The sequence below is a fragment of the Pan paniscus genome, chromosome 17 (genome assembly GCF_029289425.2).
Source record: "Pan paniscus chromosome 17, NHGRI_mPanPan1-v2.0_pri, whole genome shotgun sequence".
Taxonomy (NCBI): Eukaryota; Metazoa; Chordata; class Mammalia; order Primates; family Hominidae; genus Pan; species Pan paniscus.
Window position 1 is genome coordinate 1339809 of NC_073266.2, and position 14491 is coordinate 1354299.

The following is a 14491-nucleotide window of genomic DNA, read 5'->3' on the forward strand; positions in this document are numbered from 1 at the left end:
CACTTATAATGGGAGCTGAAAAAGGAGATCACATGGACACAGGAAGGGGAACAACACACAATGGGGCCTTTCGGGAGGCAGAGCGTTAAGAAAAACAGCTACTGCATGCTGGGCTTAATACCTAGGTGATGGGTTGACAGGTGCAGCAAACCACCATGGCACACGTTTACCTTAGTAACAAATCTGCACATCCTGCACATATACCCCAGAACTTAGAAACGAAACGAAACAAAAGAAAACGAAAAAGCAATAGCAAAACGCTAAAGGCAAAAGAAAGTTTCAAACTCAGAACGTGACAGACCAATGTTTGGTTCAAATCATGGTTCTCAACCCCGGTGCCATAAGGTCAGGATAAAGAATTTGATTACTTATTGTAAATAAGACATGCAGCAAATGACCAGAAAGATTATTCTCAACATATGTGTGTCTTCTAATTCAATGGTGACGCTATCTACCGGGACATAGCATTAGATTCCAAAGGGCCGAGTCCCGCCACACTGGCCTCCCACACTAATAACAATGGGAAGCCCTACGTTGTTTTACCTGTGCTTCTCAGCAACTGGCTATAAATCAGGTTGCCACCACTCCCAGATTTCGTTGCATTCATTTGCTGGAAGAGCTCACAGCACGCAGGGAAACACATTTGCTGTTGTATTTTAGCGGACATGGCAAAAAGTTCAGAAATTAATGTGGGGCCCGGCATGTGGGGAGGGGCGCACTACCTTCCAGGAAGTGTTATCCAGAAGCTCTCTGATCCCAGTCCTTTTGGGTTTTTATGGAGACCTCATTCTATAGGCATGATGGGTGAAACCATACGCTATTGGTGATCAACTCCACCTGAGGCTCCCAACCCTCCCTGGAAGTTGGGGTTGAGGCTTTGCCATTCTCAGTCTGACTAAAAGAATTTACCCAAACGGAATTTTAAAACAGATGAGCATAACTGGAATCTTAATTAGATGATTGGATTATCTGGAACCACACCTTGGTATTCGTAACACGAGCACCCTCATCCAACGAATGCTCCACCCAACTGGCTCCCAAGTCTCTACGTGGTTCCAGAGCAAAAGAATGCTTATACAACGCATATCTCCACCTTTTCTTCAAAGTCTTTTCGCTTACACGGAAAGACTTCTTAAACTGCCATGCATCAGGGTCAGGGGGAGGTCTTGTTACAACGCAGATCTGTGGATCTCCGGGGTTTGATTGTGGCAAGGATGCTGCTGGTGTCAAAACCACAACGTGGGAACCACAGAACCATTAGTTGGTTTTCAGTGTTTCAGTGCATACAATTCCTAACATATCTGGCCAAGAAAACTTGTAAGTTCTTAGATTGTCCCAAAGGTGGCGCATGAAATCAAAGCAGGAGAACGGTTTCCTACGAGGTGTAGCCTGGGAAAGTTGGGGGTGACTGATGGAAAGGAGGAGTGAAGCTCCGCCCTTTCCGCTGCTAGGCTGCGCCCGAGGCTATTTAAACCCACCCTGGCTGGCCTGTACTCAGATCTTCGCGGAGCGGATCAGCGGCCGGAGCGTTTGGCGGACTCTGCGTGGACTTGGAGCTCACAGCGTCTTGCGACTTGGAAGCGGATTCAGAGGACAGGACAGAACACTTGGGCAAGTGAACCTCTGTCTGTCTGTCTGTCTGTCTGTCTGTCTGTCTGTCTCATTGGTTGGTTGATTTCCATTTTCTTAAGGGGCACATACCTCACACCGCACACACACACACACACACACACACACACACGCACACACACGCACACACACTCCTTCTTTCTGCGAGTTAGAAAATTAGTAGGGGCCCCTGGGAGCTGCAGGTTTCCTAATCATGTCTGCACCTAAGAACAGTAGGGTCTTGTCTGGCTCTTCTTATGAACGGTCCCCCAGCCCGGACTCCCCAAGGTCCATGCGAGCTTCACCCAGCTTCTCCCTCTCCCCTATCAGAAACTCAGGCTTAAGGGGAAGCTCCTCACCAGGGATCCGGAGCTACCATTCACCATCCCCTAGGGCTTCACCACACTCACCTCTGTCATCACCAGAATCCCACAAGCTCCCATTTCCCTGTCCTCACCGTGATGGGCAATCAATGAAGCCATTGGGCTCTCCCGTGTCCTCCTCTGAGGATTCCTCAGAGTCCCCACGTTCATCAATAATATACCACATGTTCTTGCTGCCATCACCCAGCAGCTCACCCCCAGCTCTCGGGGGGTCTCCTGTGTCTCCCAGCTACTCTCCAAACAACCCCAGATTTCAGCTGGAGTCAGCCCCCCACACCCAGGAATCACCTACAAACTCACGAGCCTCACGGTGCTCCACCCCTGTGTCTTTCATCTCTTCACCCCCAGGCCTCAGGGACTCTCCTGTGGCTCCCAGTTACTCTCCAGCCATCCCCAGGTTCCTGCGGGAGTCAGCCCCATGCACCCAGGAGTCCCCCAGAGACTCACACGTCTCGGGAGAATATGACCCATCCCCCAGCCCTGACTCCTCAAGATTCATGCCTGCCTCACCCAGCTTCTCCCTCTCCCCTCCCAGAAACTCAGACCCAAGGGGCAGCTCCTCACCAGGGATGTGGAAGTACTCTACATCACCCCGCAGGGCTTCACCACTCTCACATCCATCATCAACAGAATTCCACAACTTTACGTTTCCCTTTCCTAACCAAGCAGGACAGTCACTCATGTCATTGTGTTCTCCCGTGTCCTCCTCTGGAGATTCTCCACAGTCACCTCATTCATCAATAATATACCATATGTTCTTACTGCCATCATCCAGCAGCTCACCCCCAGCCACCCATGACTCGCCTGTCTGTCCCAGCTACTCTCCAACTACGCCCAGATTTCAGCGGGAGTCTCTACCCCACACCCCAGAAACACCTACAAACTCACAGACCTCAGTGAGATCCTCGCCAGTCTCTCTCACGTCTTCACCCCCAGCCCTTACGGACCCTCCAGTCTGTCCCAGCTACTCTCCAACCACACCCACATTTCAGCGCGGGTCAGTTCCAGGAACCCAGGGATCACCACCAAGCCCACCACTTTCACTGAGTTACTCCCCAGTCTCTAGCACGTCTTTATCTCCAACCCTCAGGGACTCGCCTGTCTGTCCCAGCTACTCTCCAAACACGCCCACACTTCAGCGGGAGTCCGCTGCAGGCACCCAGAAATCACCACCAAACTCACCAATTTCACTGCGTTACTCCCCAGTCTCTCTCATGTCTTCACCATCCCTCAGGGACTCTCCCGTCTGTCCCAGCTACTCTCCAACCACGCCCACATTTCAGCTGGAGTCAGTTCCAGGCACCCCGGACTCACCACCAAACTCACCAATTTCACTCAGTTACTCCTCAGTCTCTAGCACGTCTTTATCTCCATCCCTCAGGGACTCTCCTGTGTGTCCCAGCTACTCTCCAACCACGCCCACACTTCAGCGGGAGTCAGTTCCAGGCACCCAGGAATCACCATCAAACTCACCAATTTCACTGCGTTACTCCCCAGTCTCTCTCATGTCTTCACCATCCCTCAGGGACTCTCCCGTCTGTCCCACCTACTCTCCAACCACGCCCACATTTCAGCTGGGGTCAGTTCCAGGCACCCCGGAGTCACCACCAAACTCACCAGTTTCACTGAGGTACTCCCCGGTCTCTCTCATGTCTTCACCCCCAGCCCTCAGGGACTCTCCTGTGTGTCCCAGCTACTCTCCAACCATGCCCAGATTTCAGCGGGAGTCAGTTCCAGGCACCCAGGTATCACCACCAAACTCAGCAGTTTCGCTGAGTTACTCCCCAGTCTCTCTCATGTCTTCACCCCCAGCCCCCTGGGACTCTCCTGTCTGTCCCAGCTACTCTCCCACCACGCCCAGATTTCAGCGGGAGTCAGCCTCCCACACTCCGGAATCACCTACAGACTCACAGACTTCACTGCGGTCCTCCCTGGTCTCTCTCAGGTCTTTGCCCTCAGCCCACATGGACTCTTGTGTCTCTTTCAGCTACTCTCAAAACTTCTCTAGATTCCAGCTGGAGTCAGTTCCAGGCACCCACGATACACCACCGAACTCACGAATTTCACTGACTTACTCCCCAGTCTCCCTCATGTTCTCACCCCCAGCCCTCAGGGACTCTTCTGTCTCTCTCAGCTACTCTCCAACCATCTCCAGATTGCACCTGGAGTCAGCTTCCCGCACCCAGGAATCATCTACAAACTCACGGACCTTACTGCCACCCTCCCCCATTTCTTTCACCTCTTCACCCCCTGCCTTCAGGGACTCTCCTGGGCCTCCCAGCTTCTCTCCAGCCTTCCCCAGATTTCTGCCACAGTCAGCCCCAGGCACCCAGGGCAACCATAGACACTCACAGGCCTCACGAGACTATCTCCCAATGACCTGTACCTACACAGGGATGGCTCCCACGCATCCCTCAGTGACCCCAAACCCATCTTCACTTACACTCAGACACTCCCAGGGCCTGACAGCTACTCCCCGTTATTGTCCTTCCGTTCGAAGCCCTGGCCAATCTACTAGCCCACATGACGCAGTTACCTGGCCATTTCTCCACGGTTCCCGTGAGGGCCCCACACCCAGCCGCACAAGAGCCCCTCCTGCATTCCGTCCTCACACGCAGGCCTGTCCATCTACTTGCTACTGTCACACTCTTGCCAGCAGAAGAGGCCCCTGTAATGGCCGATATCACCACCCAGTCTATCCTCACCCCACAGCTGTGCAGCGGGTCCCTCCTGCTGGCCCACGTGGCTGCCAGAGCTCATGCTGGCACGACGCTCCAGCAGGTCGGCGTCCCTGCGGGCCACACTACCGGTGACATGGCTAGCATGACCCTCCTTCCTGGCAGTGACACTGTTGATGTGAACCCCAGTTTCACATCTGTCATTTCTAAATAGGACCATTTTCCCTTTTCGCTCTCCCTTCCTTTCACAGGGCTTTTCGTTCTCTCTGTTTCTGCCTCCGTTTCAGATATTTACTCACCTTTTTCTCTCTCACTATGTCTGCCGTGGTCTCCATGAGAGTGCGCCACATAAGATTCCCCCATTAAAAGTCATGAATTGAGTGGCTTTTAGTATACCTGTGGTTGTGCACATTCAGTTATAATTGGCAATCCATTGTAGAACGTCTTATCACCCCCGACCAGAGAAAAACCCTGTAGACATTAGTCACCCCTCATTCTGTCTCAAACCCCCTCCCTGACCCTCAGCCCTAGGTAGCAACTACCTAGTGTGATCAATCCCATACGCATAGATTTCCATATTGTGGACATTTCCTATAAACGGAACTGCACAATAGGTGAGCTCTTATGACTGACATAACACGTAGCACAATATTTTCAAGATTCATCCACATTGTAGGCTTACCCACGGGGGGAAACCATTTTTTTGGGGGGTTTTAGTAACACCGGGTGTTTTCTCCTTCCTTTCGTCCTTCTTTCCTTTCTTCCTTCCTTCCTTTCTTCCTTCCTTCCTTCCTTCCTTCACACCTTCCTTCCTTCCTTCCTTCCTTCGTTCCTTCCTACCATCTCTCTTTCCTTCCTTCCTTCCTCCTATTTCTCTCTTACTCCTTCTGCCCTCTCTCTTTCATATGCCTTAGGTGCATCCCACATTCTGCGTTTTTTTGGGGAAATCCTCGACAGGTGCAGGAAAATTGTGTTATTGTAACTATTTACCGCTATCTCTCTTTCACGGCTCTCCATCAGTTGTGAACATCTATTGGTTTATCCCAAGTCACTAAGCATATGTTTATTAGGTACACCTGTTTTTCCTTATACAGCTGTTTCTGGAGTCTAGGGTCGCATACTCATAAACCCAGTGTAACTCAGAAACGCATCTAATATTCCAATAAACCCATCATAACGTTGAAAAATCATAAATCAAACCATCATAAGTCACGGTTTGTCCGTGGATATGGGCGTCATCAATTCCATTGTATTCAGTAATGCTGTACACCATTAACAATGGCAGACTGATTGGGAGTGGATATTGATAGCATTATAAAAGTCAGTTATTAGAGGGATACTTCTTTAACCTGACTGAAGAACTGATCTAATGGCTTTAGTCGAGTGCATGATTATGTGAGATGTTTTGAGACAGAGTAGTACATTTGTGAATGAAATTTTATGGCTTTTTTTCACTTAGTAGGCACCATTGTGTGTGGAAAAGTGAGAAAATTGCTTTCTGCTGTAGAGTCTGGCATTCATTGTAGATTTAAGCTTATTTTTCTGGGAGCAAATCTTATTCAATAAAATACTACTCTTTATACTAAAAAACAAAAACAGTGGTGATGTGTGGTCATTATCCTCAGCAAACTAATCCAGGGAAAGAAAACCAAACGCCACATTGTCACTTATAATGGGAGCTGAAAAAGGAGATCACATGGACACAGGAAGGGGAACAACACACAATGGGGCCTTTCGGGAGGCAGAGCGTTAAGAAAAACAGCTACTGCATGCTGGGCTTAATACCTAGGTGATGGGTTGACAGGTGCAGCAAACCACCATGGCACACGTTTACCTTAGTAACAAATCTGCACATCCTGCACATATACCCCAGAACTTAGAAACGAAACGAAACAAAAGAAAACAAAAAAGCAATAGCAAAACGCTAAAGGCAAAAGAAAGTTTCAAACTCAGAACGTGACAGACCAATGTTTGGTTCAAATCATGGTTCTCAACCCCGGTGCCATAAGGTCAGGATAAAGAATTTGATTACTTATTGTAAATAAGACATGCAGCAAATGACCAGAAAGATTATTCTCAACATATGTGTGTCTTCTAATTCAATGGTGACGCTATCTACCGGGACATAGCATTAGATTCCAAAGGGCCGAGTCCCGCCACACTGGCCTCCCACACTAATAACAATGGGAAGCCCTACGTTGTTTTACCTGTGCTTCTCAGCAACTGGCTATAAATCAGGTTGCCACCACTCCCAGATTTCGTTGCATTCATTTGCTGGAAGAGCTCACAGCACGCAGGGAAACACATTTGCTGTTGTATTTTAGCGGACATGGCAAAAAGTTCAGAAATTAATGTGGGGCCCGGCATGTGGGGAGGGGCGCACTACCTTCCAGGAAGTGTTATCCAGAAGCTCTCTGATCCCAGTCCTTTTGGGTTTTTATGGAGACCTCATTCTATAGGCATGATGGGTGAAACCATACGCTATTGGTGATCAACTCCACCTGAGGCTCCCAACCCTCCCTGGAAGTTGGGGTTGAGGCTTTGCCATTCTCAGTCTGACTAAAAGAATTTACCCAAACGGAATTTTAAAACAGATGAGCATAACTGGAATCTTAATTAGATGATTGGATTATCTGGAACCACACCTTGGTATTCGTAACACGAGCACCCTCATCCAACGAATGCTCCACCCAACTGGCTCCCAAGTCTCTACGTGGTTCCAGAGCAAAAGAATGCTTATACAACGCATATCTCCACCTTTTCTTCAAAGTCTTTTCGCTTACACGGAAAGACTTCTTAAACTGCCATGCATCAGGGTCAGGGGGAGGTCTTGTTACAACGCAGATCTGTGGATCTCCGGGGTTTGATTGTGGCAAGGATGCTGCTGGTGTCAAAACCACAACGTGGGAACCACAGAACCATTAGTTGGTTTTCAGTGTTTCAGTGCATACAATTCCTAACATATCTGGCCAAGAAAACTTGTAAGTTCTTAGATTGTCCCAAAGGTGGCGCATGAAATCAAAGCAGGAGAACGGTTTCCTACGAGGTGTAGCCTGGGAAAGTTGGGGGTGACTGATGGAAAGGAGGAGTGAAGCTCCGCCCTTTCCGCTGCTAGGCTGCGCCCGAGGCTATTTAAACCCACCCTGGCTGGCCTGTACTCAGATCTTCGCGGAGCGGATCAGCGGCCGGAGCGTTTGGCGGACTCTGCGTGGACTTGGAGCTCACAGCGTCTTGCGACTTGGAAGCGGATTCAGAGGACAGGACAGAACACTTGGGCAAGTGAACCTCTGTCTGTCTGTCTGTCTGTCTGTCTCATTGGTTGGTTGATTTCCATTTTCTTAAGGGGCACATACCTCACACCGCACACACACACACACACACACACACACGCACACACACGCACACACACTCCTTCTTTCTGCGAGTTAGAAAATTAGTAGGGGCCCCTGGGAGCTGCAGGTTTCCTAATCATGTCTGCACCTAAGAACAGTAGGGTCTTGTCTGGCTCTTCTTATGAACGGTCCCCCAGCCCGGACTCCCCAAGGTCCATGCGAGCTTCACCCAGCTTCTCCCTCTCCCCTATCAGAAACTCAGGCTTAAGGGGAAGCTCCTCACCAGGGATCCGGAGCTACCATTCACCATCCCCTAGGGCTTCACCACACTCACCTCTGTCATCACCAGAATCCCACAAGCTCCCATTTCCCTGTCCTCACCGTGATGGGCAATCAATGAAGCCATTGGGCTCTCCCGTGTCCTCCTCTGAGGATTCCTCAGAGTCCCCACGTTCATCAATAATATACCACATGTTCTTGCTGCCATCACCCAGCAGCTCACCCCCAGCTCTCGGGGGGTCTCCTGTGTCTCCCAGCTACTCTCCAAACAACCCCAGATTTCAGCTGGAGTCAGCCCCCCACACCCAGGAATCACCTACAAACTCACGAGCCTCACGGTGCTCCACCCCTGTGTCTTTCATCTCTTCACCCCCAGGCCTCAGGGACTCTCCTGTGGCTCCCAGTTACTCTCCAGCCATCCCCAGGTTCCTGCGGGAGTCAGCCCCATGCACCCAGGAGTCCCCCAGAGACTCACACGTCTCGGGAGAATATGACCCATCCCCCAGCCCTGACTCCTCAAGATTCATGCCTGCCTCACCCAGCTTCTCCCTCTCCCCTCCCAGAAACTCAGACCCAAGGGGCAGCTCCTCACCAGGGATGTGGAAGTACTCTACATCACCCCGCAGGGCTTCACCACTCTCACATCCATCATCAACAGAATTCCACAACTTTACGTTTCCCTTTCCTAACCAAGCAGGACAGTCACTCATGTCATTGTGTTCTCCCGTGTCCTCCTCTGGAGATTCTCCACAGTCACCTCATTCATCAATAATATACCATATGTTCTTACTGCCATCATCCAGCAGCTCACCCCCAGCCACCCATGACTCGCCTGTCTGTCCCAGCTACTCTCCAACTACGCCCAGATTTCAGCGGGAGTCTCTACCCCACACCCCAGAAACACCTACAAACTCACAGACCTCAGTGAGATCCTCGCCAGTCTCTCTCACGTCTTCACCCCCAGCCCTTACGGACCCTCCAGTCTGTCCCAGCTACTCTCCAACCACACCCACATTTCAGCGCGGGTCAGTTCCAGGAACCCAGGGATCACCACCAAGCCCACCACTTTCACTGAGTTACTCCCCAGTCTCTAGCACGTCTTTATCTCCAACCCTCAGGGACTCGCCTGTCTGTCCCAGCTACTCTCCAAACACGCCCACACTTCAGCGGGAGTCCGCTGCAGGCACCCAGAAATCACCACCAAACTCACCAATTTCACTGCGTTACTCCCCAGTCTCTCTCATGTCTTCACCATCCCTCAGGGACTCTCCCGTCTGTCCCAGCTACTCTCCAACCACGCCCACATTTCAGCTGGAGTCAGTTCCAGGCACCCCGGACTCACCACCAAACTCACCAATTTCACTCAGTTACTCCTCAGTCTCTAGCACGTCTTTATCTCCATCCCTCAGGGACTCTCCTGTGTGTCCCAGCTACTCTCCAACCACGCCCACACTTCAGCGGGAGTCAGTTCCAGGCACCCAGGAATCACCATCAAACTCACCAATTTCACTGCGTTACTCCCCAGTCTCTCTCATGTCTTCACCATCCCTCAGGGACTCTCCCGTCTGTCCCACCTACTCTCCAACCACGCCCACATTTCAGCTGGGGTCAGTTCCAGGCACCCCGGAGTCACCACCAAACTCACCAGTTTCACTGAGGTACTCCCCGGTCTCTCTCATGTCTTCACCCCCAGCCCTCAGGGACTCTCCTGTGTGTCCCAGCTACTCTCCAACCATGCCCAGATTTCAGCGGGAGTCAGTTCCAGGCACCCAGGTATCACCACCAAACTCAGCAGTTTCGCTGAGTTACTCCCCAGTCTCTCTCATGTCTTCACCCCCAGCCCCCTGGGACTCTCCTGTCTGTCCCAGCTACTCTCCCACCACGCCCAGATTTCAGCGGGAGTCAGCCTCCCACACTCCGGAATCACCTACAGACTCACAGACTTCACTGCGGTCCTCCCTGGTCTCTCTCAGGTCTTTGCCCTCAGCCCACATGGACTCTTGTGTCTCTTTCAGCTACTCTCAAAACTTCTCTAGATTCCAGCTGGAGTCAGTTCCAGGCACCCACGATACACCACCGAACTCACGAATTTCACTGACTTACTCCCCAGTCTCCCTCATGTTCTCACCCCCAGCCCTCAGGGACTCTTCTGTCTCTCTCAGCTACTCTCCAACCATCTCCAGATTGCACCTGGAGTCAGCTTCCCGCACCCAGGAATCATCTACAAACTCACGGACCTTACTGCCACCCTCCCCCATTTCTTTCACCTCTTCACCCCCTGCCTTCAGGGACTCTCCTGGGCCTCCCAGCTTCTCTCCAGCCTTCCCCAGATTTCTGCCACAGTCAGCCCCAGGCACCCAGGGCAACCATAGACACTCACAGGCCTCACGAGACTATCTCCCAATGACCTGTACCTACACAGGGATGGCTCCCACGCATCCCTCAGTGACCCCAAACCCATCTTCACTTACACTCAGACACTCCCAGGGCCTGACAGCTACTCCCCGTTATTGTCCTTCCGTTCGAAGCCCTGGCCAATCTACTAGCCCACATGACGCAGTTACCTGGCCATTTCTCCACGGTTCCCGTGAGGGCCCCACACCCAGCCGCACAAGAGCCCCTCCTGCATTCCGTCCTCACACGCAGGCCTGTCCATCTACTTGCTACTGTCACACTCTTGCCAGCAGAAGAGGCCCCTGTAATGGCCGATATCACCACCCAGTCTATCCTCACCCCACAGCTGTGCAGCGGGTCCCTCCTGCTGGCCCACGTGGCTGCCAGAGCCCATGCTGGCACGACGCTCCAGCAGGTCGGCGTCCCTGTGGGCCACACTACCGGTGACATGGCTAGCATGACCCTCCTTCCTGGCAGTGACACTGTTGATGTGAACCCCAGTTTCACATCTGTCATTTCTAAATAGGACCATTTTCCCTTTTCGCTCTCCCTTCCTTTCACAGGGCTTTTCGTTCTCTCTGTTTCTGCCTCCGTTTCAGATATTTACTCACCTTTTTCTCTCTCACTATGTCTGCCGTGGTCTCCATGAGAGTGCGCCACATAAGATTCCCCCATTAAAAGTCATGAATTGAGTGGCTTTTAGTATACCTGTGGTTGTGCACATTCAGTTATAATTGGCAATCCATTGTAGAACGTCTTATCACCCCCGACCAGAGAAAAACCCTGTAGACATTAGTCACCCCTCATTCTGTCTCAAACCCCCTCCCTGACCCTCAGCCCTAGGTAGCAACTACCTAGTGTGATCAATCCCATACGCATAGATTTCCATATTGTGGACATTTCCTATAAACGGAACTGCACAATAGGTGAGCTCTTATGACTGACATAACACGTAGCACAATATTTTCAAGATTCATCCACATTGTAGGCTTACCCACGGGGGGAAACCATTTTTTTGGGGGGTTTTAGTAACACCGGGTGTTTTCTCCTTCCTTTCGTCCTTCTTTCCTTTCTTCCTTCCTTCCTTTCTTCCTTCCTTCCTTCCTTCCTTCCTTCGTTCCTTCCTACCATCTCTCTTTCCTTCCTTCCTTCCTCCTATTTCTCTCTTACTCCTTCTGCCCTCTCTCTTTCATATGCCTTAGGTGCATCCCACATTCTGCGTTTTTTTGGGGAAATCCTCGACAGGTGCAGGAAAATTGTGTTATTGTAACTATTTACCGCTATCTCTCTTTCACGGCTCTCCATCAGTTGTGAACATCTATTGGTTTATCCCAAGTCACTAAGCATATGTTTATTAGGTACACCTGTTTTTCCTTATACAGCTGTTTCTGGAGTCTAGGGTCGCATACTCATAAACCCAGTGTAACTCAGAAACGCATCTAATATTCCAATAAACCCATCATAACGTTGAAAAATCATAAATCAAACCATCATAAGTCACGGTTTGTCCGTGGATATGGGCGTCATCAATTCCATTGTATTCAGTAATGCTGTACACCATTAACAATGGCAGACTGATTGGGAGTGGATATTGATAGCATTATAAAAGTCAGTTATTAGAGGGATACTTCTTTAACCTGACTGAAGAACTGATCTAATGGCTTTAGTCGAGTGCATGATTATGTGAGATGTTTTGAGACAGAGTAGTACATTTGTGAATGAAATTTTATGGCTTTTTTTCACTTAGTAGGCACCATTGTGTGTGGAAAAGTGAGAAAATTGCTTTCTGCTGTAGAGTCTGGCATTCATTGTAGATTTAAGCTTATTTTTCTGGGAGCAAATCTTATTCAATAAAATACTACTCTTTATACTAAAAAACAAAAACAGTGGTGATGTGTGGTCATTATCCTCAGCAAACTAATCCAGGGAAAGAAAACCAAACGCCACATTGTCACTTATAATGGGAGCTGAAAAAGGAGATCACATGGACACAGGAAGGGGAACAACACACAATGGGGCCTTTCGGGAGGCAGAGCGTTAAGAAAAACAGCTACTGCATGCTGGGCTTAATACCTAGGTGATGGGTTGACAGGTGCAGCAAACCACCATGGCACACGTTTACCTTAGTAACAAATCTGCACATCCTGCACATATACCCCAGAACTTAGAAACGAAACGAAACAAAAGAAAACGAAAAAGCAATAGCAAAACGCTAAAGGCAAAAGAAAGTTTCAAACTCAGAACGTGACAGACCAATGTTTGGTTCAAATCATGGTTCTCAACCCCGGTGCCATAAGGTCAGGATAAAGAATTTGATTACATATTGTAAATAAGACATGCAGCAAATGACCAGAAAGATTATTCTCAACATATGTGTGTCTTCTAATTCAATGGTGACGCTATCTACCGGGACATAGCATTAGATTCCAAAGGGCCGAGTCCCGCCACACTGGCCTCCCACACTAATAACAATGGGAAGCCCTACGTTGTTTTACCTGTGCTTCTCAGCAACTGGCTATAAATCAGGTTGCCACCACTCCCAGATTTCGTTGCATTCATTTGCTGGAAGAGCTCACAGCACGCAGGGAAACACATTTGCTGTTGTATTTTAGCGGACATGGCAAAAAGTTCAGAAATTAATGTGGGGCCCGGCATGTGGGGAGGGGCGCACTACCTTCCAGGAAGTGTTATCCAGAAGCTCTCTGATCCCAGTCCTTTTGGGTTTTTATGGAGACCTCATTCTATAGGCATGATGGGTGAAACCATACGCTATTGGTGATCAACTCCACCTGAGGCTCCCAACCCTCCCTGGAAGTTGGGGTTGAGGCTTTGCCATTCTCAGTCTGACTAAAAGAATTTACCCAAACGGAATTTTAAAACAGATGAGCATAACTGGAATCTTAATTAGATGATTGGATTATCTGGAACCACACCTTGGTATTCGTAACACGAGCACCCTCATCCAACGAATGCTCCACCCAACTGGCTCCCAAGTCTCTACGTGGTTCCAGAGCAAAAGAATGCTTATACAACGCATATCTCCACCTTTTCTTCAAAGTCTTTTCGCTTACACGGAAAGACTTCTTAAACTGCCATGCATCAGGGTCAGGGGGAGGTCTTGTTACAACGCAGATCTGTGGATCTCCGGGGTTTGATTGTGGCAAGGATGCTGCTGGTGTCAAAACCACAACGTGGGAACCACAGAACCATTAGTTGGTTTTCAGTGTTTCAGTGCATACAATTCCTAACATATCTGGCCAAGAAAACTTGTAAGTTCTTAGATTGTCCCAAAGGTGGCGCATGAAATCAAAGCAGGAGAACGGTTTCCTACGAGGTGTAGCCTGGGAAAGTTGGGGGTGACTGATGGAAAGGAGGAGTGAAGCTCCGCCCTTTCCGCTGCTAGGCTGCGCCCGAGGCTATTTAAACCCACCCTGGCTGGCCTGTACTCAGATCTTCGCGGAGCGGATCAGCGGCCGGAGCGTTTGGCGGACTCTGCGTGGACTTGGAGCTCACAGCGTCTTGCGACTTGGAAGCGGATTCAGAGGACAGGACAGAACACTTGGGCAAGTGAACCTCTGTCTGTCTGTCTGTCTGTCTGTCTGTCTGTCTCATTGGTTGGTTGATTTCCATTTTCTTAAGGGGCACATACCTCACACCGCACACACACACACACACACACACACACACACGCACACACACGCACACACACTCCTTCTTTCTGCGAGTTAGAAAATTAGTAGGGGCCCCTGGGAGCTGCAGGTTTCCTAATCATGTCTGCACCTAAGAACAGTAGGGTCTTGTCTGGCTCTTCTTATGA